Source organism: Apodemus sylvaticus, chromosome 14 (genome assembly GCF_947179515.1).
Source record: "Apodemus sylvaticus chromosome 14, mApoSyl1.1, whole genome shotgun sequence".
Classification (NCBI taxonomy): domain Eukaryota; kingdom Metazoa; phylum Chordata; class Mammalia; order Rodentia; family Muridae; genus Apodemus; species Apodemus sylvaticus.
Window position 1 is genome coordinate 58,235,010 of NC_067485.1, and position 25,912 is coordinate 58,260,921.

General features: G+C 43.8%; 1 long non-coding RNA gene across 1 annotated transcript; it reads left to right on the forward strand.

Annotated features, from left to right (window-relative positions):
- The first annotated feature begins 12,006 nt into the window (after positions 1-12,006).
- On the forward strand, positions 12,007-17,176 carry LOC127664797 (uncharacterized). The gene is made up of 2 exons (XR_007973254.1): positions 12,007-13,987; positions 14,082-17,176. It is a non-coding gene; the product is annotated as an uncharacterized LOC127664797 (long non-coding RNA).
- Positions 17,177-25,912: the final 8,736 nt, after the last annotated feature.

A 25,912-nucleotide genomic window follows, 5' to 3' on the forward strand; every position in this document is an offset into this window, starting at 1 on the left:
ATTGACTTTCAACCTAAAGTCATCAAAAGAGATACAGAAGGACACTTCTTCCTGGTCAAAGGAAAAATCCACCAAGAAGAACTTTCAATTCTGAACATCTATGCACCAAATACAAGGGCACCCTCATTCATAAAAGAAACTTTACTAAAGCTCAAAGCACGCATTGCACCTAACACAATAATTGTGGGGGACTTCAACACTCCACTCTCCTCAATGGACTGATCAGGAAAACAGAAACTAAACAGGGACACAGTAAAACTAATTGAGGCTTTGGACCAATTGGATTTGACTGATATCTATAGAACATTTCACCCTAAAGCAAAAGAATATACCTTTTTCTCAGCACCTCATGGAACCTTCTCCAAAATCGACCATATAATTGGTCACAAGACAGACCTCAACGAATACAAGAAGATCGAACTACTCCCATGCCTCCTATAAGATAACTATGGCGTAAGAGTGGTTTTCAATAGCAACAAAAACAACAGAAAGCCCACATACACATGGAGGCTGAACAATACTCTACTCAATGACACCTTGGCCAAAGAAGAAATAAAGAAAGGAATCAGAGAATTTTTAGAATTTAATGAAAATGAAGGCACAACATACCAAAATCTTTGGGACACAATGAAAGCAGTGCTAAGAGGAAAACTCATAGCCCTGAGTGCCTCCAAAAAGAAAATGGAGAGAGCATATACCAGCAGCTTAATGACACACCTGAAAGCCCTGGAACAAAAAGAAGCTATTTCACCCAGGAGGAGTAGAAGACAGGAAATCATCAAACTCATGGCTGAAAACAATCAAGTGGAAACAAAGAGAACCATACAATGAATCAACGAGTCCAGGAGCTGGTTCTTTGAGAAAATCAACAAGATAGATAAACCCTTAGCCAGACTGACCAAAGGGCACAGAGAAAGTATTCAAATTAACAAAACTTAGAAATGAATAGGGAGATATTACAACAGACACTGAGGAAATCCAAAAAATCATCAGATCCTACTACAAAAGCCTATACTGAACACAACTGGAGAATCTGGAGGAAATGGACAATTTCCTAGACAGATACCAAATACCAAAGTTAAATCAGGACCAAATAGATCATCTAAACAGTCCCATAACCCCTAAAGAAATAGAAGGGGTCATAGAAAGTCTTCCAACCAAAAAAAGCACAGGACCAGATGGTTTCAGTGCAGAATTCTATCAGACCTTCAAAGAAGACCTAACACTAATACTCTTCAAACTATTCCACAAAATAGAAACAGAAGGAACACTACCCAATTCCTTCTACGAAACCACAATTACGCTGATACCAAAACCACACAAAGATCCAACAAAGAAGAAAAACTTCAGACCAATATCCCTTATGAACATCGATGCAAAAATACTCAATAAAATTCTTGCCAACCGAATCCAAGAACACATCAAAATGATCATCCACCATGATCAAGTAGGCTTTATCCCAGGGATGCAGGGTTGGTTCAATATACGGAAATCCATCAATGCAATCCACTACATAAACAAACTCAAAGAAAAAAAAACACATGGTCATTTCATTGGATACTGAAAAAGCATTTGACAAAATTCAGCATCCTTTCATGCTTAAAGTCTTGGAAAGAACAGGAATTCAAGGCCCATACCTAAACATCGTTAAAGCAATATACAGCAAACTGGTAGCCAGCATCAAACAAAATGGAGAGAAAATTGAAGCAATCCCACTAAAATCAGGGACTAGACAGGGCTGCCCCCTTTCTTCTTATCTTTTCAATATTGTACTTGAGGTACTAGCTCGGGCAATTAGACAACAGAAGGAGGTCAAAGGGATACAAATTGGAAAGGAAGAAGTCAAACTATCATTATTTGCAGATATTATGTAGCTGCCAGCAGCCACATGTAAACCGGGTTACCTGTTGAGAGAATAAATAGAGAAGAGGGGCGAAAAGAAGTGCGGCTAAGACAATGTTCACTGATCAAAGCCCGAAACTTTAATGGCGCCAGACCTTTTAACAGTTTGGGCAAACCCTTCCCCCCAGACTCCAGGCTGAGTTCCGGTGGAAGTTGTCTAGCTTCTCTTGGAGGTCCTCGTCTTGACTGCTCCGGCAGCTGGGTGGGTCACCTGTTTAATTCAGGAATTCCTAGACCTGGAGGAACAATGAACTTAACCTTTACTTCGAGCACTCCACCCTGGGTGGAGCAGGATCCTGGCTAACTGGGAGAAGTTAACCTTGACCAAAGTCAAACTCTGACCAAGTGCAAGACTGCCCCAATATGGCTCTGTACAGCAGATGACATGATAGTCTACCTAAGTGACCCCAAAACTCCACTAGAGAACTCCTACAGCTGATAAACAACTTCAGCAAAGTGGAAGGTTATAAAATCAACTCAAGCAAATCAGTGGCCTTCCTATACTCAAAGGATAAGCAGGCTGAGAAAGAAATTAGGGAAATGACCCCCTTCACAATAGCCACAAACAGTATAAAGTACCTTGGGGTGACTCTTGCCAAACATGTGAAAGATCTGTATGACAAGAACTTCAAGACTCTGAAGAAGGAAATGGAAGAAGACCTCAAAAATGGGAAAACCTCCCATGCTCATGGATCGGCAGGATCAATATAGTTAAAATGGCCATTTTGCCAAAAGCAATATACAGATTCAATGCAATACCCATCAAAATCCCAACTCAATTCTTCACAGAGTTAGAAAGAGCAATTCTCAAATTCATCTGGAATAACAAAAAACCCAGGATAGCTAAAACTATTCTCAGCAACAAAAGAAATTCTGGGGGAATCAGTATCCCTGACCTCAAGCAATACTACAGAGCAATAGTGTTAAAAACTGCATGGTATATGTACAGTGACCGGCAGGCAGATCAATGGAACAGGATTGAAGATCCAGAAAAGAACCCACACACCTAAAACCACTTGATCCTCGACAAAGGTGCTGAAAACATCCAATGGAAAAAAGATAACCTTTTCAACAAATGGTGCTGGTTCAACTGGAGGTCAGCATGCAGAAGAATGCAAATTGATCCATCCTTGTCTCCTTATACTAAGCTCAAATCCAAATGGATCAAGGACCTCCACATAAAGCCAGATACTCTGAAGCTAAGAGAAAAGAAACTGGGGAAGACCCTTGAGGACATCAGTAGAGGGAGAAAGTTTCTGAACAGAACACCAATAGCATATGTTCTAAGATCAAGAATTGACAAATGGGACCTCATAAAATTACAAAGTTTCTGTACGGCAAAGGATACCATCAAAAGGACAAATCGGCAACCAACAAATTGGGAAAAGATCTTCACCAATACTACATCAGATAGAGGGCTAATATCCAATATATATAAAGAACTCAAGAAGTTAGACTCCAGAAAACCAAACAACCCTATTAAAAAATGGGGTACAGAGTTAAACAAAGAATTCTCACCTGAAGAACTTCGGATGGCAGAGAAACACCTTAAAAAATGCTCAACTTCATTAGTCATTAGGGAAATGCAAATCAAAACAACCCTGAGATTTCACCTTACACCAGTCAGAATGGCTAAGATTAAAAATTCAGGAGACAGCAGGTGTTGGCAAGGATGTGGAGAAAGAGGAACACTCCTCCACTGCTGGTGGGGTTGCAAATTGGTACAACCACTCTGGAAATCAGTCTGGCGTTTCCTCTGAAAACTGGGAACCTCACTTCCAGAAGATCCTGCTATACCACTCCTGGGCATATACCCAGAGGGTTCCCCACCATGTAATAAGGATACATGTTCTACTACGTTCATAGCAGCCCTATTTATAATTGCCAGATGCTGGAAAGAACCCAGGTATCCCTCAACAGAAGAGTGGATGCAAAAAATGTGGTATATCTACACGATGGAGTACTATTCAGCCATTAGAAACAATGAATTCATGAAATTCTTAGGCAAATGGATGGAGCTAGAGAATATCCCACTAAGTGAGGTAACCCAGACTCAAAAGGTGAATCATGGTATGCACTCACTAATAAGTGGATATTAACCTAGAAAACTGGAATACCCAAAACATAATCCACACATCAAATGAGGTGCAAGAAGAAAGGAGGAGTGGCCCCTTGTTCTGAAAAGACTCAGTGAAGCAGTATAGAGCAAAATCAGAACAGGGAAGTGGGAAGGGTTGGGTGGGAAAACAGGGGGAGGGAAGGGGACTGATGTGACTTTAGGGGAGTGGGGGTCCAGAAAAGGGGAAATCATTTGAAACTTAAATAAATATATCAATAAATTAAAAAAAGAAAGAGGAAGGTTAGTGGGAATGGAAATGGTAAAAAACAAAAACAAAAAAAAAAAAACAAAAAAAAAAAAAACCCAACTTATACAGAGGCTTCGATAGGAGAAGAAAGATTTCAAGACCATTATGTGGCACACAGTAAGACACTATCACATACAAACAAGCAGAAAGTGTACATGGGTGGATTGTATAATATTGCACATATTTCACCAATTACCAAATTAGAGAGACTACTCAATGTGAGCTCTGGGGAGTCAAACTGCTTCTGGAACCCTGAGATCCTGGCGCAACCAAGCTCCTCAGATCCTTGAATCCTGGGCATGCAAAAGTGCCTGGGAGTTGAACTTTTGGGTGTTGTTGGGCTGGCCGCTGAGTTTTGCCCAAGGTCTGCTCAGGGCCCTGGCCCAGACACACTAGAAAGAACCCGTGCCACTCTTCTGATGGAATTCCTGTGTGCCTGGGTCCTGCTGAGCCCAATAACTCCCAGTGTTGGGACAGCTGCTGTGTCCTCCTCACCTCTGAACCTGTGATCCCTATTTGGTATTCTGTAGGCTGCTTGTATGTTTATGGCCATCTCTTTCTTTGGGTTTGAGAAGTTTTCTTCTATGATTTTGCTGAAGATGCTTTCTGTCCTTTTGGTTTTGGCATCTTCACTCTCTTCTATATTTATTATTCTTAGGTTTTTTCTTTACATTGTGTCCTGGATTTCCTGGATGTTTTAGGTTAGGATCTTTTTCCTCTTTGTACTTTTTTTGACTGTTGTGTGAATCTCTTCCAAGGTATATTCTATGCCTGAGATTCTCTCTTCTGTCTCTGGTATTCTGTTGGGGAAGCTTGCATGTGCAGCTCCTGATCTCTTTCCTTTGTTTTCCATCTCCAGGGTTGCCTCCATTTGTGATTTCCATATTGTTTCTATTTCCATTTTTAGGACTTGGACTGCTTTGTTCAATTCTTATAGTCTTTTGATTTTGTTTTCCTGTGTTTCTTTAAGAAGACTTCCATCGCCCCCCACATTTCTATTCTGCTAGGTGGAGGTGACATTCCACTTAATGGGAAGAGGTTTTCTTTCTTCTTTCTTTCTTTTTTCTTTCTTTCTTTCTTTCTTTCTTTCTTTCTTTCTTTCTTTCTTTCTTTCTTTCTTTCTTTCTTTCTTTCTTTTTTGGGGGGGGGTGGGTTTTTTTTTTGTTTTGTTTTCTGGCTTTTTGAGACAGGGTTTCGTTGTGTAGTCCTGGATGTCCTGGAACTCACTCTGTAGACCAGGCTGGCATTGAACTCAGAAATCTACCTGCCTCTGCCTCCCAAGTGCTGGGAATCCAGGCGAGTGCCACCATGCACTGAGGGACAAGGTGTTCAAAGGGAATGTAGATTTTGATGTTGAAGTCATCAATAAATGTAGGTTACTGTTTCTCATTGTTCATGATGCACCAACTGCTCTTGTTGATGCTGGCCTTTCTTTTACAGAGGGAATGGTGTCTCGGTCCACTAACATCAAAATGAGCAAAGTCCTCATCTTCAGCAACAAAAAATACTATTTATTCCAATTGCATTTGCGAGTGACAGCGATTTATGGTATTTTTGGTATTTGTCAGTTGTTCTTAATGCTGGTGTTGTTTTCACACTGCCTTAAAAGTACTTTTGGTGTACTTAAAGCTAGATTTGCAGGCAGCAGGTCCCCCAGCTGAGGTGGGATCATAGCCCCTGCTCTGAGGAGCAGGCTCAAAGTGCAGATTCACTCAGAGAAGGCAGTTCCTCCAGCCTCTCTGTGTCTGGGACACCTGAAGATCTGTGTCCTTGGGAGCATGGGGGCCTGGGTGGTGCCTGCAAGGATGGAGAATGAAGCAGCACCCTCAACAGCTGCCTCTGGCTCACTTCACACTCAGTCACTGGAAAAGGATCTTATGGGATGTACATAGAACACAAACATCCATTACCCAGTCACTCCTCTGTTTCAGAACTAGTTCTTAGCCCATGAAATCCGGACTTCAGACCTTCTTAGTAAACTCATCACACTGCACTGAAGGTGACTGTTTTCCTAGTATCCTCATCTGCTATATCCTATTTCTCTACATGGGGGCAGTGGTGTGGTGCTACTGCATGCGCTGGCATGTTCTAGGCTTCCTCTGGTTCCCTTTCCAGTCTTTTCCTGCCCTGCTTTTCCTGCTGGCAAAGGAACCCCCCACCTAACCCCCAGCCAGCTCAGGGGGCCTTTTATACAGTTCTCATGGTAGCCACCATTAGGTGCAATGTGATTGACAGAACAGTGTTTGTTAGGGAATGAGGTAGGTGGCCAATGGACTCTGGGCCTTTCCTAGCAGCAGGGACCTCCCCCTGGTCTGAGGGATGTATTCAACTTCTCCCTCCTGGGAAGGGCAAGTGTTCCATGATCTTTCCAAAGATCCCGAGTTAATCTTTTCCATGTGGAATGGAAGAGGGTGTAGATACTCAGGACTTGCCACTGTGAGGATCCATCCTCAGCCCAGTTCATACCAGGCAGCTTTCCCACTGTCCTCCATCAGAGCCTGGCCATAAGTTATCTTGAGCCCCCTGCTCAGTTGGACCTCACACCTTGGCCCACCAGGCCCATGTACACATGGCCTGATCGTGTTCTCCATAGGACATCTCCATGTGGGCCCTTGTAGAGCTGAGCAAGAGAGACCAGGCCTCTGACTCTGCTGTTCCTGCTGTGCCTGAGACATCAATACCTTCTTGTAGATATGGCTGAGGATTTTTACCAGTCCTCAGAATTTGCCAATCAGAACCAGCTGGTTGTTTATTTGTTTTTGAGCATGCGCTCCCCAGATCAGGCCGTCCATGTCCATATGTTCCTGGCCCTGGTGAAGGTCAAACAAATCAGGTATTCAGAGAGCAAGGAAAAGACTCAGTTAGGTGTTTGAGACCCTGTGTGTCAGGAGGGTCCCCTAGCTGGTGTCCTGGGGAAGCTTGAGAGGCTCCTCTTTGCCTGAGCTGTAAGTCAACCCTGGCCACATGATCTTTTATAGGACAGAGTCAGACTCCCAGCAGTCATGGACTCTCCTCTTTGCAAAGGCTGAGCACAGGTCTCATCCTGAGGTTCTTGTCTCTTGCACCCCCACCACTACTTCCCCTTCTCCACAAGCCTGCACTGGCTGTGCAGCTGTCTCCATCCTTACACCTGGGGAGCCACACATCTGCAGATATGAAGCTGTACCTGGAAGTGAAATCAGCCACTCTGCAGTCAGAACCAGCTTGTGCATCAGAGAGAGAGAGAGAGAGAGAGAGAGAGAGAGAGAGAACAAAACACCAGAATGTTCTGTGACACCTCTGCTGTCAGATGTGGTATCAGCAGTCCAGCCAGCACAGCCAACAGCAGCTGGGACTGTGTCTCACGGCCCCCCCTGACAGTGCACTCTGCACAGCTCTCAAGTTTGCTGCAGTGGGGTGCTTTCCAGGACATGGTCCTGCCACTCACTCTCCTCCAGGGGCCCATCTAATGTCCACTCTTCAGACAGGTCCAGCTCTGTGGCCATCAGATGTCCTCCTGTCATTGGTGGCTTAACTTTCTCCTGAAAAAAATCTGTTTTTATCTTTCTAGACTATTTTTGATGTTTGCTTTATTATTTTAAGTATTGATTTTAATAATTTATAAAATTTATTTTTATATTGAATAATACACCATGGAATATATTTACAAGGCTGCACAAGGCCTAGTAGTGTCCTTATACAGACTGAGGACCCAAACACACTATATGAGTCCTCTGAGTTTACATACCTGCCAATTCCAGGTGGGAAAAGTCCCTGCATTCATAGAGACCATATGAATGCTGAAGAAGACCCAGGAATCCAGACAGAACAGGCATGCTTCCGTGTCCTAGTGCTTAGAAATACGGATTTTGAGGTAAAGCAGACAGGTTCTCCTGAGTTTCTGCTTTAGTCTCAGGCTCTTTATCTGATAAACTGTGTGGCTGGAACTCTGCCCCCCCCCCCCAGGGTATGGAGAACTGCAGTCGGTTAAGGAGCTCCCTCCACTCAGCATTGCTTGTGTGCACTGCACAATCTGAGGACAGGGAGTCTATATTCTCAGTACCTTCATTCTGTTAACTGTGTTTGAACAATGGTCACTTTCTTAAAAGATTGTTCAGTCTGGGAGGGATGATGGAGTGATGATGTCGAGGTGGAGGGAATCAATAATCCTCCTGCAGAAATGGCAGACACCCGTCCACTGTACTTGCTGTGTACACATGCCTTCATATGTTACTTGGTCTTTTCTCCCTCCTGCTGTTAATATTCTTAATTCTGTGCATTTCGTGTTTTCATTATTATGTGACAGAAGGATTTTCTTTTCTCATCCAAGTTTTTTAAAATATATACTATTTATTTTTATTTTTTATTATATTTAGCACAATATATATTTTATATCAATCATAGAAATGATGTACATGTTATTAAATGATCAAAAAAGATAAAGTATTTTGTTTGTTTTATTTTTAGTAGAGCTTAGAATCTTGGCTCTTACTGAGGTACAAACCCAAAATATCAATTTTTAAACATTGGAGTTCACTGTAATAAGACTGTATGTACTTCAGTGTACCTCACATCACCAAAGATTTTAACTCCATAGTAGCTAAGCTAGGAATTGACAGTTTGGCTGGGCTAAGGAAGGAATTGTAGGCACAATTGTTTGGATACAGATTTCCTGCTATGGTCAAAGCTATTTGATTTGAGTGATTGTCATCATTCTCAGCCCACAGGGAACAGGTTTCATTCATTTAAGAAATGGTTTGTGTATTAAGATGGTCTATCCATGGAAGTCACTCATCAGCTACTTCAATGAACAATGATTTTGCTTGGAGGGTGGCACAGACATTAGGTGAGGGTAAGATCCTGGTTCATTGTAACTTATAAGGCCATCTTCTTCAACGTAGATACAATAATAAAAATATCAAACAAAACCTTCAGTCTCACTCCTTTTTGTTCTCTTACATGACACCTCCCAAATTATATGTCTATGTTTCTTTTGGCTGTATAAATAATTTTGAAATATGTAAGCTGTTCTCCAAACTCTAGTATGGTGTAAAAACATCAAATAAACAATCCAACTTATAGAGAGGCTTCAGTAGGAGAAGCAGGATTTCAAGACCATTATGTGGCACACAGTAAGACATTGTCACATACAAACAAGCTGAAAGTGTACATGGATGGATTGTATAATATTGCACATATTTCCCCAATTACCAAATTAGAGAGACCACTCACTGGGTGACAGCCAATAAATTTCTAATTCCTCTTATTTTTGAATTTCAATTGATTAGAATATATTGGTGATATTAATTTTTGTATTAAGGAATATTAAGGAAAAGTGATTGTTATTTCCTGTTATTTTTGTTGTTAGAGGTGGAAGTATGTTTGTGTGGGTTTGTTGCTGGATTAGTCTCTTGCTTTTTCTAGGGTGTGGTTTTCCTCCTTGTGTTGGAGTTCCCATCTATTATCTTTTGTAGGGTTAAATTTGTGGAATGATATTGTGTAAATTTGGGTTTTCATGGAATATCATTTGGTTTGTCATGGAATATCTTGTTTTCTCCATCCATGGTAATTGAGAGGTTTGGTGGGTATAGTAGCCAGAGCTGTCATTAGTGTTCTCTTAGGGTCTGTAAGACATATGCCCAGGATCTTCAAGCTTTCATCGTCTCTGGTGAGAAGTCTGTGTACTTCTGTGATCCTGAGATCCTCGGAGAATCTTAGGTCCTGGGAGTCAATCTGCTTCTGGAACCCTGAGATCCTGGCGCAACCAAGCTTCTGGGATCCTGGGATCCTTGGATTCTGGGCATGCAAAAGTGCCTGGGAGTTGAACTTTTTCTGGGTGTTGTTGAACTGACTGCTGAGTTGTGTCCAAGGTCTGCTCAGGGCACTGGCTCAGACAGACTGGAAAGAAACCTTGCCACTAGTCTGGTGGAATTCCTGTGTGCCTGGGTCCTGCTGAGCCCAATAACTCCTGGTGTTGGGACATCTGTTGTGTCCTCCTCACCTCTGAACCTGTGATCCATATTTGGTATTCTGTAGGCTTCTTGTACGTTTATGGCTGTCACTTTCTTTGAGTGAGAGACGTTTTCTTCTATGATTTTGCTGAAGATGTTTTCTGGCCTTTTGAGTTTGCCATCTTCTCTGTCTTCTATAACTATTATTCTTACGTTTATTCTTTACATTGTGTCCTGAATTTCCTGAATGGTTTAGGTTAGGATCTTTTTCCTCTTTGCACTTTCTTTGACTGTTGTGTGAATCTCTTCCAAGGTATACTCTATGCCTGAGATTCTCTCCTCTGTCTCTGGTATTCTGTTGGGGAAGCTTGCATGTACAGCTCCTGATCTCTTTCCTTTGTTTTCCATCTCCAGGGTTGCCTCCATTTGTGATTTCCTTATTGTTTCTATTTCCATTTTTAGAACTTGGACTGCTTTGTTCAAATCTTTTAAACATTTGATTGTGTTTTCCTAAATTTCTTTAAGGGTTTCATTTGTGTCCTCTTTAAGGGCTTCTACCTGTTTGGCTGTGTTCTGATGGTGCCAAATTACAGTGCCTTCTGTTGCTTATATCCTTTGATAGCCTCTCATCATCTGGTTATGTCTGGAGTCAACTGGCCTCGGTGTCTCTGACTGGAGCCTTCTTCCTTGGAGGCAGGCAGTGCGGTCTCTGGTTGGAGTGGTGTCCTGTGTCCCTGGCTAATGCTGCCCTCCTGTGTCCCTGGCTAATGCTGCCCTCCTGTGTCCCTCTTTATGACAGACTTCCTGAGAGACAGGCAGGCTTTGGTGTGTGGAAGAGGGGGAGGCAAGCCAATTTGCACCAGTGGAGGTGCAGCCTGGAAGGGAGATGGGGATCACATGGAGGGCATGGGTCCTTGTGTCCACTGGACTCTGAGAGGGTCCCAGCTTGTTCAGGTATTGGGTGGGGATCTCACCTGTGTCCCTGGTTACCGATGGCCTTCTGGCAGACAGGGTTATGGGAGAGGGATAGGGGGAGAGGGATGGGGATGCCAATCTGCTCTGGCCGAGGTATAGACCAGAAACTTAAAAAAATAATTTTGAGTTATGCAGTGATTATGTAAGACCCTTTAAAACAATTACAATTGTGAATTTTAATTTTAAGACCTTGTTTTTAATGTAGTTAAAGATTGCCCAACTGACAGAAAATATTAATTATCTTGAGAAGACATGAACATCCTCATGGATTTCTGTTTAATTTTTTGCAACAGATTCTCCTGCAACTTGGGCTGGCCTGAAACCCATTCTGTATAACAGCTGATTTTAGCTTTGAAAGTGTTTCTTGCAACTTCATCCACATCTCCAGTGCTGGTGTTTGAGGTGTAGCCACCAAGCCCAGACAGAGTCTGTGGCGATCCACACCAAACGCCATTACAAGATGGCGCCGAGGAGTGCAGTAAACATCTCATTTTGGCCTTTGTCCCAGCATAAGTCTGCCTGGCAACAGCAAGCAGCCTATCCCAGCCTGACTAGCTTATCTATAGTAGAAACATCCTGTCCTGCCTATATATGCCGCTCCCTTTCCTTCTCCCTCGCCTCTCATCTTCAACTCTCCATTAATCCATCGGTACTCCAATAAAAGTGTGATAAGAGAAGAATCCTCGTGTCGGTGGTCTTCTTCCCTGCCGGTCAGGGGGGCTCGCCACAGCTGGTGCCGAAAACCCGGGAAGTAGGTCCAGTGGACACGTCTGAGGGGCCCAAGAAGGATTCAGAACTCTACACATGGAGTGAGTAAGTCTCCCCAAGTAAGTAGTATGTGGCTCGACTACCCTGTTGATCCTTTGATGTTTGCTGGATTTTTTCTCTGTGCAGTCGTGGTGATTCTTCTGTGCTGTTTTTGGCTTCGTTGCCATAAACCTGGCGAGGAGTGCCTTTGTTGGATTTAAAAAAACGAAAGTAAGACCGTTGTAGATAAAGCGGCATTTCTCGCTGTACTGTAAGTCCCTCGTAGATAAGTGGGCAGTATGGGCAACAACTTGGGGGCTGGACCTGGCACCTGTGACTTTGCAGCCCTTATACAGGGTCTGCTAAAGCAGAGAGGACTGAAGATATCACCGCGCACAGTAGAAACTATAGTGAAGGATATTGATAAGGCAGCGCCGTGGTTCGCTGTTTTGGGTGATTTTAACCTCGACTGCTGGGAAAAGTTAGGAGAAGACCTTGAAAGAGCAAAACAGGAGGATAGAATTGGCCGAGGATCAATTCCTTTATGGAAGCTGGTCCATTCGTGCCTCAAGGACAGTAAGAACATGGAGCTGATTAAGCAGGGGCGCAAAGTTTTGGCTTCGCAACAGGATAGTCTCTTGGAAGCGGAGTCAAAAGGGGAGGAAGACAGGCCTGCAAAATACAACAGAAATAAAAGGGAAAAGAAAAGAAAAATAAAACAAGGGGAAAGTAAAAAGGAACCCCTATATCCAGTACTGGAAGAGTTTGCAAACTTAGAAATTTCAGATGATTCGGTAGTAGAAGGATTGTCGGAGGAGGACAAGGAGGAGCTTGAAGAAACTGCTACAGAGTATGAGAGCGATCGTTATGGGCGGTAGCCAATTTTGAACAAAGCCAGAGTAGGCGCGGGACCAGTGGCCCGTATCGCCCTTCCGGTGGTTTATTCGATATAATTTATTTACATTTCAAATGATTTCCCTTTTTCTAGCCCCCTTCTCTTCCCCTGTCCTCCTTTTAAAAGCAGCTTTTTGCTAGCCTGCGCGGTTATTTGGGAAAGCAAGAGCTTGCTTTAAGTATAGCCCTCTTAAAGGAGCTCCACGGAGAGCTAGATCACACCTGAGGAATTTATGCAGCCTATTCGAGCTAAATTCTTTAGAAGAAAAAAATTTATTCTTTAAAAGTCAGAGACAGTTAAAACGGCCGGACAAAGAAAATCCTGGGCTCTCCCCCCCTCCTACCTCTCTCTACAAGGTCACTGTGTTTTTCTCTACAAGGTCACTGTGTTTTTCTTCCCTTCTCTGGCAGAACTCCCAGAAGAAAAGAAGATAAGAGGTTAACTCTTAAACAAGAGAAAAAGCAGGTTTCTGAAAAGCAGTTTTTTCATGTATAAGACATAGTATTAAAAGTATAATAATAATAATAATAATAATAATAATAATAATAATAACGGTTAAAAGCTAATTTTAAAACTTTCCAGGAAACAGAAGAAAATGGGAGACGTCCTATTTTCTCTCTGAATCCTTATGGAGATATTATTACTTCTGGTTAAGGTATTTGTATCTTTTTGGGACATTAAGTTCCATTTCTGTCTGTTGCGTATTTTTGGTGCACCAAAAACTTGTCTATATGTGTGTCAATTTATGTTGTCTATTGTTTGAGTGGCTGAATGATTGTTGTGTTTATGTTATGTGTTAAAAAGAAAACATAAAATGGTAAAAAGGGGGTGTTATTTACTGGCAGTCCTGTCAGTCTGCAATTTACACAGAAGAAGATGATTAAAGGAGCTTCACATACTTTTTAAGAGACCAGCAGTCTCAAACTTAATGGTTAATTCTCTTGGGAAAAATTTCTACTGTGGTGATGGTTGGGTTCAAGGTGTTTTATTCCCCTGAAATTACAGCTGGAAAAATATATATATTTGGTTTAAATTAATGAGATTTGTGTAATTGCTTCATCCTTATTTCTAATTGGTCTTAAAGGTATAAATGTTTTACATGCCTTGACTATAGAGTATTGATTCATAAGTTATTGGACATGATTCAAAAGAAAATATAATGGTAACAAAAGGTAAGTAGATCTATAAAACATTAATAAGGCTATATAGAAATTATAAAGGCATTAAAATTCGGTCTTAGATTCATACCAAATATTGACACAAGAGGCTAGAGTCAAGGCTTACAAGATACAGTGTTGTTTCGCTTCAAAGAAAAGGAGAAAATTGCTTTATGCATTTTGTCTACCTTTTTGCAGCCTACAGGCCTGCTATGGCAAGAAGGTCCCTTGTTGTGGGTGCATCCTAGAGCCTCACCAGCAAAATCTATTGATCATTACTCTACTGCAATTACAAAATTGACCCTTCTAGAGATACAACAATGCCTACAGTTTTTTGAGAAGAATCTTACATCACTGATTATTTCCTATACTGCCTCTCAGGTGCAGATTTTGTGCAGAACAATTAATGATTGGGTCATATTGCACTGCTGTTTTGATGGATTAATAGATAATCATTATCCCAGATATCCTTTGCTTTCATTTTTTAAGGAACATCCTGCGGTGTTTCCAAAAGTAACTGCACAAGCACCCTTACCAGGTGCCCCCAATATATTTACAGATGGATCAAAAACAGGTTGTGGAGCTTATATGATCGAGCGCAATGAGCCCGTTTTGTGCCAATATCAGCCTGGCTCCTCACAGGTGGTTAAATTACAAATTATGTTAAAAGTTTTCAAATAATGCTCCTTTCAAGTTCAAATTTTGGCAGCTACATCCAATGATTGGGCGATTTTAGTTACCTCCTTTGCTGGACAGATTAACAATCATTATCCAAAGCATCCAATTTTGCAATTTGCCCTGAGTCAGGCTGTAGTATTTCCACGAGTGACATCCAGAAACTCACTCCCAGATGGAATCATGGTATATACTGATGGATCAAAAACTGGTATAGGTGCTTATGTAGTTAATTGCAAGGTAGTATCTAAACAATATAATGAAATCTCATCTCAAATTGTGGAATGTTTAGTAGTACTAGAGGTTCTTGAGATCTTCCCAGGACCGCTTAATATTGTGTCTGATTCTTCTTATGTAGTTAATGCAGTTAACCTTCTTGAGACAGCTGGGGTAATAAAGTCCTCCAGCAGAGTTGCTAATAATTTTCAACAAATACAATTTGTATTAGTGAATAGAAGATTCCCTGTTTATGTTACTCATGTCAGAGCACACTCGGGCCTCCTTGGTCCTATGTCACTAGGAAATGAATTGGCGGATAAAGCCACCAAGATCGTGGCTATTGCACTGTTTTCCTAGACAGAAGCTGCAAAAGAATTTCATAAGTGCTTTCATGTGATGGCTGAAACCTTACGTCACCGTTTTTCAATGATTAGAAAAGAAGCTAGAGAAATAGTTACCCAATGTCAAAATTGTTGTCAATTTTGCCTGTGCCTCACATGGGAATTAACCCACGGGGAATTCGACCACTAATACTTCAATATTTGCATGTTTCTATTGATACATACTCTGGCATTATGTATGCTATACCTCTAACAGGAGAAAAGGCCTCACATGTAATTCAACATTGCCTCGAGGCATAGAGTGCTTCGGGCAAACCCAGACTCCTCAAGACAGACAATGGACCAGCATAAACTTTTCAAAAATTTTGACAGTTTTGCAGTCAAATGGATGTGATTCATTTAACTGGCCTCCCATATAATCCCCAAGGGCAAGGTATTGTGAACCGCGCCCACCACACTCTTAAATCTTACTTAATTAAACAAAAAGGGGGAATAGCTGAACATGCTACCCCACGAGAAAGAACATCTCTAGCTCTCTTTACACTTAATTTCTTAAATCTTAAAGAGTCCAATACAACTGCCGCCGACAGGCACGTAAATTCAGTTCTATCTCCTTGCATGCACGTCATGTGGAAGGATGTGCTGGACAATAACTGGTATGGACCGGATCCTGTGATTCAGAGATCCAGGGGAGCTGTTTGTGTTTTTCCACAGGACCGAGCTGATCCGATCTGGGTTCCAGAGAGGCTGACTCGCCGAGTTGAAAGCCCAAGAGAGGAGGATTCGAATCCCAGTGACAAAGATGTGGAGAAGAATAACGATGCTGTGGTGGCTGACTCACCTGACGATCGCCAGTGAAAGTTATTTTTGGTCTTTTTCTCGCACGTGGCCAATACCAGTGCCTGTGCATAATGAATCCAATGTTTTTCCTCAATTTTACTCCACCCGTTGCCATTACGGGGTATCCTGTAAATCTAAAGACCAGATCGATCTGAAAATGCAAGTTTTTAACCAGACTCGAGTTCCTTTGGCAGGAACACTTTGTTTTTACTGTCTGCCGCGGGCTGGTATTACTGTTATAGTTGGTCTATAAGCTCAGAACCCAAAGTAATGAGACGAAGTGGTCATTGCGCAGGCACTTACGGCTCTGGAGAATGGAACCTCCGCAGAAGTATGGCTGCCTATCCTGAGGCAATAGAAAGCTGGTCCAAACAGCTCTTGCACGCCTGGAGTTTAGCTCATTGCACATGGCAGAGTGTCTGGACTAGCGCCTGGGAAGGTTGTTGAACGAGGTATCGCATGGAGGTTAAAATTACCTCCAGGAGGCATATCGTCCAGCATAGGGGTTGCCTGCCCAAGTCTCCCCTCTCCCAACAAAACGGCAGAGGACAGGTCGAGGATACCCCGGATGTGGCAAGGAGTCTAGGGGATATCCCCGTACATGGTCTAACATGATCTAATCACCAACAGGGAGGGACGATCTCTGTCTCCACCTTCTAACCAGGTTACCTGTTAGCCCTCATAGCACAAAATGGCGCCTACTTCCTGTTTTTGTTGAGCCAAATACAGGCCGAGTGCACATGCATGCCCACCACTGAGTCTCTGCCTATGAGATGATGAGTCACAGCCAACCAGGGTATGCCACGTCCAAGGCGGGAGAATTTTTTGTTCTGGCCTTCTGGCCTAGTACCTTGTTCAAACAAAAGAAAAGGGGGAAGTGTGGCGATCCACACCAAACGCCATTACAAGATGGCGCCGAGGAGTGCAGTAAACATCTCATTTTGGCCTTTGTCCCAGCATAAGTCTGCCTGGCAACAGCAAGCAGCCTATCCCAGCCTGACTAGCTTATCTATAGTAGAAACATCCTGTCCTGCCTATATATGCCGCTCCCTTTCCTTCTCCCTCGCCTCTCATCTTCAACTCTCCATTAATCCATCGGTACTCCAATAAAAGTGTGATAAGAGAAGAATCCTCGTGTCGGTGGTCTTCTTCCCTGCCGGTCAGGGGGGCTCGCCACAAGAGTCCATTTTGTTTGAGAAATTGTTGCTGGTGCTTTTGCTGCTTCTGCTGTCACCACAGAGGCTGTTGTTGTTGTTGTTGTTGTTGTTGTTAGATAGACACTCACTATGTAACCCTGGCTGTCTTGGAACTCTTTCAACCAGGGTGGCATCAAATTTACAAAGATTTTCCTCTCCCTGATTCCTGAGTCCTGGAATTAAAAATTCTTAATTTTTAAACATAGATTGTTGGTGTTATTAGTGGTTTTTTTTCTTTAATTTTATCTTCTTTGTTGTTATTTTGTTCATCTGTTTGCACATTTTATTAACAGAAAACTAATGCCTAAGGAAATTGTCAGTTTACAATAGAGAATTCAACTCTAGTTTTATATCATTATATTGAATCTTTGCATTATAACTTTGAAAACTGATGAACAATGTACAGAGATTGAGAGACCTTGGAACACTCAATCCTAAATAGGGTGTCCTCATCAAATCCCTCCCCTGAAGGGTCAGGGAACTCTGTGGAAAAGGAGGTGGGGAGTTTGTAAAAGCCAGAAGGAGGCAACAACAAGGAAACATGCCTTCTACACCTGACAGGACTGACACACTCAGGGTTTGGAGGTAGCAGGCTCCCAGCTGAGGTTGGAGCACAGCCCTGGCTTTTAGAGGAGGCTCAGAATGCGGGCTCCCTCAGAGCAGGCAGTACCCTGGAAGAAGGGCTCAGTCATTAGCACTAACTGGAGGTTAAAGACTGGCAGACTGAAAGCCTCAAGCAATCATCCATTATACCACCTCAAGAAATGTTCTGACATATGTCAGTTCTGTTCTTGGAAGGAGCAAAGAAGAAGACATATTTATTTTCCATTGTGGATTTTATTTTATATCTGTCCTGGTTAGTTTTTTTTTTATCCAGTCAACTAACTAGTGTCTTCTGAGCAGGGAAAATCTTCAATTGAAGAACTGTCTCTATCAGACTGGCTTGTGGCCAGGTCTCTGAGAAACTGTCTTGAATGGTGATTGATGTGGGAGGGCGGAGCCCATTGATGGCAGCACCATCTCCAGGCAAGTGGGCATGGGTTGTATAGGAGAACCAGCTGAGCACAAGCAAAAACTGAACCAGTGCGTGTCAGTTCCTTAGGGTCCTCTAAAGTACTAATGACTGGACCTCCACGCAGTGGGTGATTAGCCCTATTGAGTCTAGGCAGTCTCAATAGATGACCTGCCTGATGGGTAAATGGATGGATGGATAGGATTTTCTAAGTAATACTGTTTTAACCAGAATAGAATCCTTTTTCCTCTAAAGCACATTGGAAAGTGACAACCAGCCAGATAAGGGCAAACACAGGTAACTTATAGTTCAATACATACTTTCATTTAAAATTTTCTCATAAATAAATTATGGCTGGGCAGTGGGAGTGCATGCCTTTAATCCCAGCAATTGGGAGGCAGAGGCAGAGGCAGGTGGATTTATGATTTAAGGACAGCGTCATCTACAGAGTGACCTCTAGGACAGCCAGGGCTACACTGAAAATCCCTTTCTTGAAAAACCAAAACAAACAAACAAAGAAACAAACAAAGTTTGATCAACTCTCCTGCTGCCCCCCAAAAGAAACAATGGAGGATGAATCAGTTCTGAAACAGTGTAGGGGGCCAGCTTCCATCTTGGAGCTGACTCATGTGGCTGAGACAGCAGGTTACAGACGACTGCACGTGTGTCTGGGCTTGAGCTCTAAAATGCTCATGAGGGGGGAACCGGTCCTGAGAAGGACAATTACCATGTAAGAACGTGGACAGGGGGTTGGAGCCTGGCACAGGCAACATGGCTCGGGTTCGGTGGGCCTGGGTGAGCAGGGCTGAGTTAGGTGCAGAGACAGAGACACCATTCAAGTGTAGGGACTCAGACTGCAAAGCTGCCTGTACCCAGACATCCCTTGGAGCAGTGGAATAGGACACACCTATGTGTCTGTGTCCACTTGTGTACATGGGAAGTACCAGGGGGCCTAGAGCATTTAGGGAAAGCCCTGTGTAAGGGAGACAGTAAAGAGACTCCCAGGAGTGACATCACTTCCTCAGACAATGACCCAACAGTGCAGAGCCCTGGTGACCAGACAGCTAACTGCTTAGAGGCAGCCGAGCAGGCTCACTTATCTGAGAACCTAGAGAGAGGAGGATGTTCTCTTGCTGTTTTCAGACTATTCGAGGCTCAGACCTCAAGAAAGACAAGAGTGAAGGCCATGGAGGGGCCTGGAGATACTTAGTACTCTCCTGCCTCCAGTGCTTCTGGCCTTTTAGCCAGAAGGAAACAGACTTGACCCAGGACAGCCAGACCCAGGACCATGCAGACAAGGTAAGCTCTCTGAACTTTCAGTTTTCCCCGGTATTGCTCTGTGTCTTTGCCACTCTAATGACTGAGGAAATCTTGTAATGATAATAACCAATGAGAAGGTTGCAGATCTATGTTTGCTTGAACCATCCACCCTGATGTCTCCTCAGGGTGTGCATGAGTGTGCCCCAAAGGACATGAAGAAGCTCTGTAAAGAATCCTGCTTCACTGCAGATACGGTGGAAAGGCTGGTGACCCAACTGCTGCCATCCCTGCTGGGAAGAGACCCCTTTGTCACCTTCTTCCTGTACACATACAGAAAATTCACTACCACACAGCATGTGCTGGACCTGCTGTTGAGCCGGTGAGTGCCCACCACCAGCCCAGAGGAATCAGGTCCTCTCATTTGTTCTGGGAAGTACTCTGTCCACCTCTTCTCTAGAGCATTGTCAGGACATAGCAACATCAATTAAAAAAATGATTCTCTCAGGCTTGGCCCAAGGAAATGTACTAGCTAAGCTGAGACCCTAAGAGATGTGACTGCCCCTCCACCTTGAAGATGATCTCTATCCTTGTCCCTAATATGCTTAACCCTCATGGAAGCATTTCTCCCACTTGTAAAGAATGTTCCAGAATTCCTATTGTGGTACCCAATACAGGTGTGTCCACACCCTCAATAGGTCTCCACTCTGAACAATAAAAGAAAACTGTGATCTCTGAAATGTTTGAATAGAGACATATGTTTTCTCCATTGCACAAGTATCTTTGAAGCACCTATTTTATGCATACAAATTAATAATTCTGAGAGCAGACAGAACTTCTAGGTTCTGTTTTTTGATTCTTGTCCAGGAAGGCACCTGCCCCCTAGATGTCATTTAGGTGGGGACCTGAGATTTTACAGGTGACATCCATTTTGTTCTTCTCTAGGTATGCATACTTCCGCCCGGATTGTGAAGAGGATGAACAGGTAAAAAGGTAAGTGGGCTTTGCAGCAAGAGGAACGACTTGGGCCTACAGTGTTGGGTCATTTGGGCTCCTTGGGTAAGGAATGGCTAATGCTTTCCCCCTGTTCATCTCCTGGATTCTAGTACCACACCATTGTCTAAGCTGTGCCTGCAGGATGAGTATCCATGGGCATGGTTCTTGCAAGTTGTGAGATGTGATGCACTCATCCATAAACCAGGCCATGCCCTGAGGCTTGCTCAGCTGTTCTCCACTAGAGGCTGGCAATGACGTGTGTGAGGCTCTCTGCTCACTAGGACCCCACAGCCCTGCTCACAGCATCCAGATGCATAGGGCTGGATCCCTTCCTTGCATTCTTCTCTGAAGTTAGAAACCATGGGAAGGTTTGAGAAGAAAAGGCCTGTCTGTTGACTGTGTTGTCCATCCCCTCTCCAGAACCCTCTGTTCCTTCCTGACCTTATGGATAGACATATACCCAGAGGAGTTTTGTCAAACCTCAGACCTGTCCATTCTCAAGAAGCTGGTGGCCTACTTGACTGTGAACATGCCCGACTCAGATCTGAATCACCATGTCCATATGCTTCTTATGGAGTTGCAGTCCAGTGATTCAGAAAGCGAGGATGAAGGAGACTCAGGTAGGTGTTTGAGGCCCTGAGTGTGAGGTTTAGTACTTGGTGTGCTGGGGGTGGCTTGGGAAGCTCCTGTTTGAAGGAGCTGTCACTGGACCCTGGTCTGGGCACATGACCTGGAGTAGCACACAGTCGAGGTTCCCAGCAGACATGGTCTCCTCTGTCTTTGGAAAGACTGAGAGTAGGTCTCATCTTGGGGATCTTGTCTCTTGCATCTTACCACCACTTCCCCTTCTTCACAAGCCTGTATTAACTGTAGATTTGTCTTCATCCTTAGATTTTGTGAGCCACATAGCTGGAGATTCAGAGAGTGAAGTATGGTTTCTGTCAGTAAAACAACAGCCAGAACCAGCTGGAACAAGAGACAGAGAGCCCAAAGTCCACCGGAATGCTCTAATGTTGGAGCCAGATGTGACATCAGAAGTCCAGCCAGCACAACTGCTAGCAACTGTGGAACCTGTGTCTCACCAAGTCAGCAGACACAGTAGCCTCTCAAACACCTTGCCCTCAGGGCAGTCGGTCAACCTCCTTAGAGAATGACCCTGTCATGCCCTATCACCAATGGGGGTCTATTGGGTCAGACATCACCAGTCTGATGTCCCAACAGAATCATTCACTGATGTCACCATAAAAGTCTTCCCTGCCCTGCAATAGCTTTCACTTCCCCCTGAGAAATAGCCTTTATACTCCTGTGGTTTTTTTCAATGTTTCATTTTTTAAAGTATTGATTTTAATAAATTGTTTGCATTTGTTTCAATCCCTATATTGTGATTGTGATGTTTATTTTGTATGCATGGACAGAGTATATCAGTACACCCAGGCAGACTGCACGGGTTTCGTGGGAGGCTGCACGGAGACATTATCCTGGAAGGAAGAAGGTAAAAGGCTAAGGCTGAGTTTGGCAGCGGCTGAGTGAATGACTGAACGTTGTGTTCTAAAAGACAAAGTTGAGGCTGCTCACCCTTTGCTGGGATCCTAATGGCCACGGTGATGTGCTTTGAGGTCCAACTGACCAGGTGTCTATGATGGGTTTCTGGCTTAGTTTCAGGAGGATGGTGGTGGGGGAGAGCAGGGAGGGAGAGAAGGTTGACAAGCAGTTGAGCAGTTCACACCTCACTGAGTCAGGAAGCAGAAGAGAATCAGGGCCCTTGCCTGGCTTCCTTCTGTGATTCTGTCCAGACCAATGGGATAGTGTTGTGCTCATCAGTGTGGGCGTTCCCTCTACAGCGACACTGAACATGAAGCACACAGAACAACTTGTAGGGTAGAAAACAGCAAAGGAGGACAGAGCTCTGGGCAGGTGGAGTAGTCACAGGCTTTGCAGCTTGGTGGACATTGGGTGTTTACCCAGGAGGCTGGCAGGAGGAAGTGCCTCTCAGCCAGCATACACAGGCTTCCTGTGCTTAAGGCACACAGTAATTGTACTGGGGTGAAACACGCACAGAGCTCATGAGGATTCCTATGTGTTCTTTCTCCATTTTACAGATTTACTCAAGTATCTATTGCAAGTGGAATAGCAGTAGCCTAATGTATCAAAATATCCCCTAATTAATGGACAGGTTTATAAAGATGACAAGAAGCCAATCACTGGGCTGGAGAGATGGCTCAGCAGTTAAGAGCACTGACTGTTCTTCTGAAGGTCCTGAGTTCAAATGCCAGCAACCACATGGTGGCTAACAACCATCCCTAATAATATCTGATGCCCACATCTGTTACATCTAAAGACAACTACACTGTACTTTATTATACTAATAAATATGTCCTCGGGCATGAGCGAGCAGGGTTGGCCAGAGTGAGCAGAAGTCCTAAATTCAATTCCCAGCAAACACATGAAGGCTCACAGCCATTAGTACAGCTACAGTGTACTAATATACATAAAATGAATCTTAAAAGCACGAAAAGAAGCCAATCACTAGGCAAAAAGGAGGAGGCAGGCCCTCCCGGTCCTAGAGAGGAAGAGGAAGCTCAAGAGGAAGGAATGTTCTATTTTACAGCAAGAAGGGGAGCAAGAGAAGGCAGGATGGAGACCAGGAACTGTTAGACCCAGAGGCAGAGATTCCCAACACAGAATAGTTGATGATTTTAAGACAATAGATACCTCACCCATTAGTTGTGTCATTTGTTGATTTGAAACTAAGATTGCAGGTGTTTCCATTCCCAAGCACTCAGGTGGGCCAGAGGGAAAGAACATAGCTGGGGCAGAATTCAGCCAGGCTTTGGAACAGGAAGATTGGATAAGGACCGAGCTACAGGGGAAAGGAAACCAACCGCCAAGTGAGCTATCTCAGAGGTCTGGAGAGAAAGAGCCTGCATTTGTGGGAGAGGTGTTGACGAGGAGAAACACACAGTCTGGGCCTCATGCTTATGATGTGGGCCAGGAACAGACCAAGACTGCAGATGTCAGTCCATAGCCGGTTTAGCATGGATTGTTTCTTAAAACTATATGCTAGTGCCCACTGAACTAAGGCTGAAGGCTGGAGAACTTGACACAGTATAGATCAGGTCCAGACCAGCAGGACTAGAGCAGGATGTGGAGGCCACATTCTGCAGTGGATTCCAAACAGGGCACAGATGTATCCTGCTACCAGAAGATGGACATGTGCTTCAGAGATGAAGAATTTGTTTCTGTCCCATAGAGGTGTCTGAGGTGGAGAGTTCAGGACAGCAGGACAGTCTTACTGTGGCCTCCTGCTCCTGCCTTCATCCTGGAATCCTGGCAGTCCTGCTGACTGTCTCCTCTCTCTATGTCACATATTAAGCAGAAGCAGCATCCATTTTACAGAATCTATGCTGTGTCACCTATTTACAGCCTGCCACCAAGGCTCCCACCCAGTCACCAAGGCTCAAACCTGACAGACCCTGAGGCCTGCTCAGCCTGGAGCTTAATTAGAAGTTAGGAACAAGACCTTTTCTGATTGGCAGATGGTCCTTCCAGGGACAGTCTGACATTCAGAGTGACAGGCAGCCATGCCAGGTTGGCCTCCTCTGTCCATGGCTAGTTCTTCATGGTGCTGTCATTGCCCACCATTTGGCCTCTGTGGATTTTTTTTTTACCAGTCCAGGGACTGCAAGCTGCACATGGGAACCTTCTTACATACATGCTCAGAGCTGATTCCACAGTTACCACGTGGGAGGTAAGTTCCTGCATCTTAGAAAGTGTGGATCCTAGGAGCAGAGGTGGCCTCTGTCACCTAGAGTGACATCAGAGTGGGGTGGGTGTGGAAGGGGATGAGAATTCAGGTCTCAGGAGTCCAGGGAGCCGGAGATGTGGGTTTCTAAGCTTCCATGCTTCATAGAATAATGATTGAGAATGGAGGGGAGTGGGGTCACAGGAAGCAAGGAGGAGGAGTGTGACCTGGAGTGCTCACTCTTGGGCTCCCTTGCTGATACCAGGTCTCTCAAACAAGCATTTTCAGGAAGTGAGGACACTGAATTGACAGGCAAATGCAGGGCTCATGAAATTCTCTTATATCATGATGCAAACTTAATAGAAGAAAACAAAAGTCAGGAGAACATGGACTTCAGACTCTGGAGAGGGGAGGTCCAAAAGCAGGAAGAGGGCTTTTGCCAGTGTCTCCTGAGGCTGAGCTTAGTCTCCCCAAAGCCTGAGATAACAGCTCTTGTCACTGCATCTCCAGTCAGCAGGCTACCTCCAGCTACTGCACATGTGCTATGATGGAGCATGAGCTAGAGCAAGCTTAGGGAATGTGGAAAGGTTTTTCTGGGAATGCAGCATCCTGAGGTCCTTCCAGGGCCAAGCCCAGCTCTGTTCAAATCTGCTTTATGCTGGGGTGTGAGCCTGCATTGAAGAAAGTCTGCGATCCCTGTCCACCTGCCACAGAGATCTGGTGCTCTAAGAGTTCCTGGGTGTTCTAGTGAGTTCTTGTATCTCTTGGGATGTTGCATGTGTACAGCACACACTGTCAGATAATGGTCCTGACCACCTGTGTGACAATGTGTTAGCACACTATTTGGTCCATCAATAATGCAGTCATCAGCCAGAACTAGAGAACATATAGGTTGGAACTGGTAGTAGTGTGATGCCATGTGGAGAGACTGTAGCCTGTGCCAAAATTTCACCTGTAAAAGTTAACAGATCAAAAGTGTGTGGATATTATACCTGTGTGCAGGTGACTCTAGGTTTTCAGGGTATGTGCCTATGTTTCCATTTGTCTTTTTATGCATGTATACCCTAGAGCATCTGTGTGTGTGTGTGTGTTGTGTGTGTGTGCTTGTTATCACAACACTAATGGTACAGAAGTCTTCCATCACCTTCCACATTTCTATCCTTCTTGGTGGAGGCTGACATTCCCCTTAATGGGAAGAGGTTTTCTTTTTTCTTTCCTTTTTTTTTTTTTTTTTTTTTTTTGGTTTTTCATGATAGGGTTTCTCTGTGTAGTTCTGGCTGCCCTGGTACTCACTCTGTACACTAGACTGGTCTCGAACTCAGAAATACCCATGCCTCTGCCTCCTAAGTGTTGGGATTGCAGGCATCTGCCACCATGCCCTGTATGATGAGGTTTTCAAAGGGAATATAAATTTTTATTTCGACATCATCAATAAATGTAGGTTACTGTTTTTCATTGTTCATGATGCACCAACTGGTCTTCTAGATTCTGACCTTTCTTTTAGACAGGGAATGGAGTCTCATTACATCAAAATGAGCAAATTCCTCATCTCCAGCAACAAAAATCACTTTGCATTACAATTGCCCTTCTTTCTTTCTATTTATTTATTTATTTATTTATTTATTTATTTATTGAATATCGTCTTCATTTACATTGCCTATG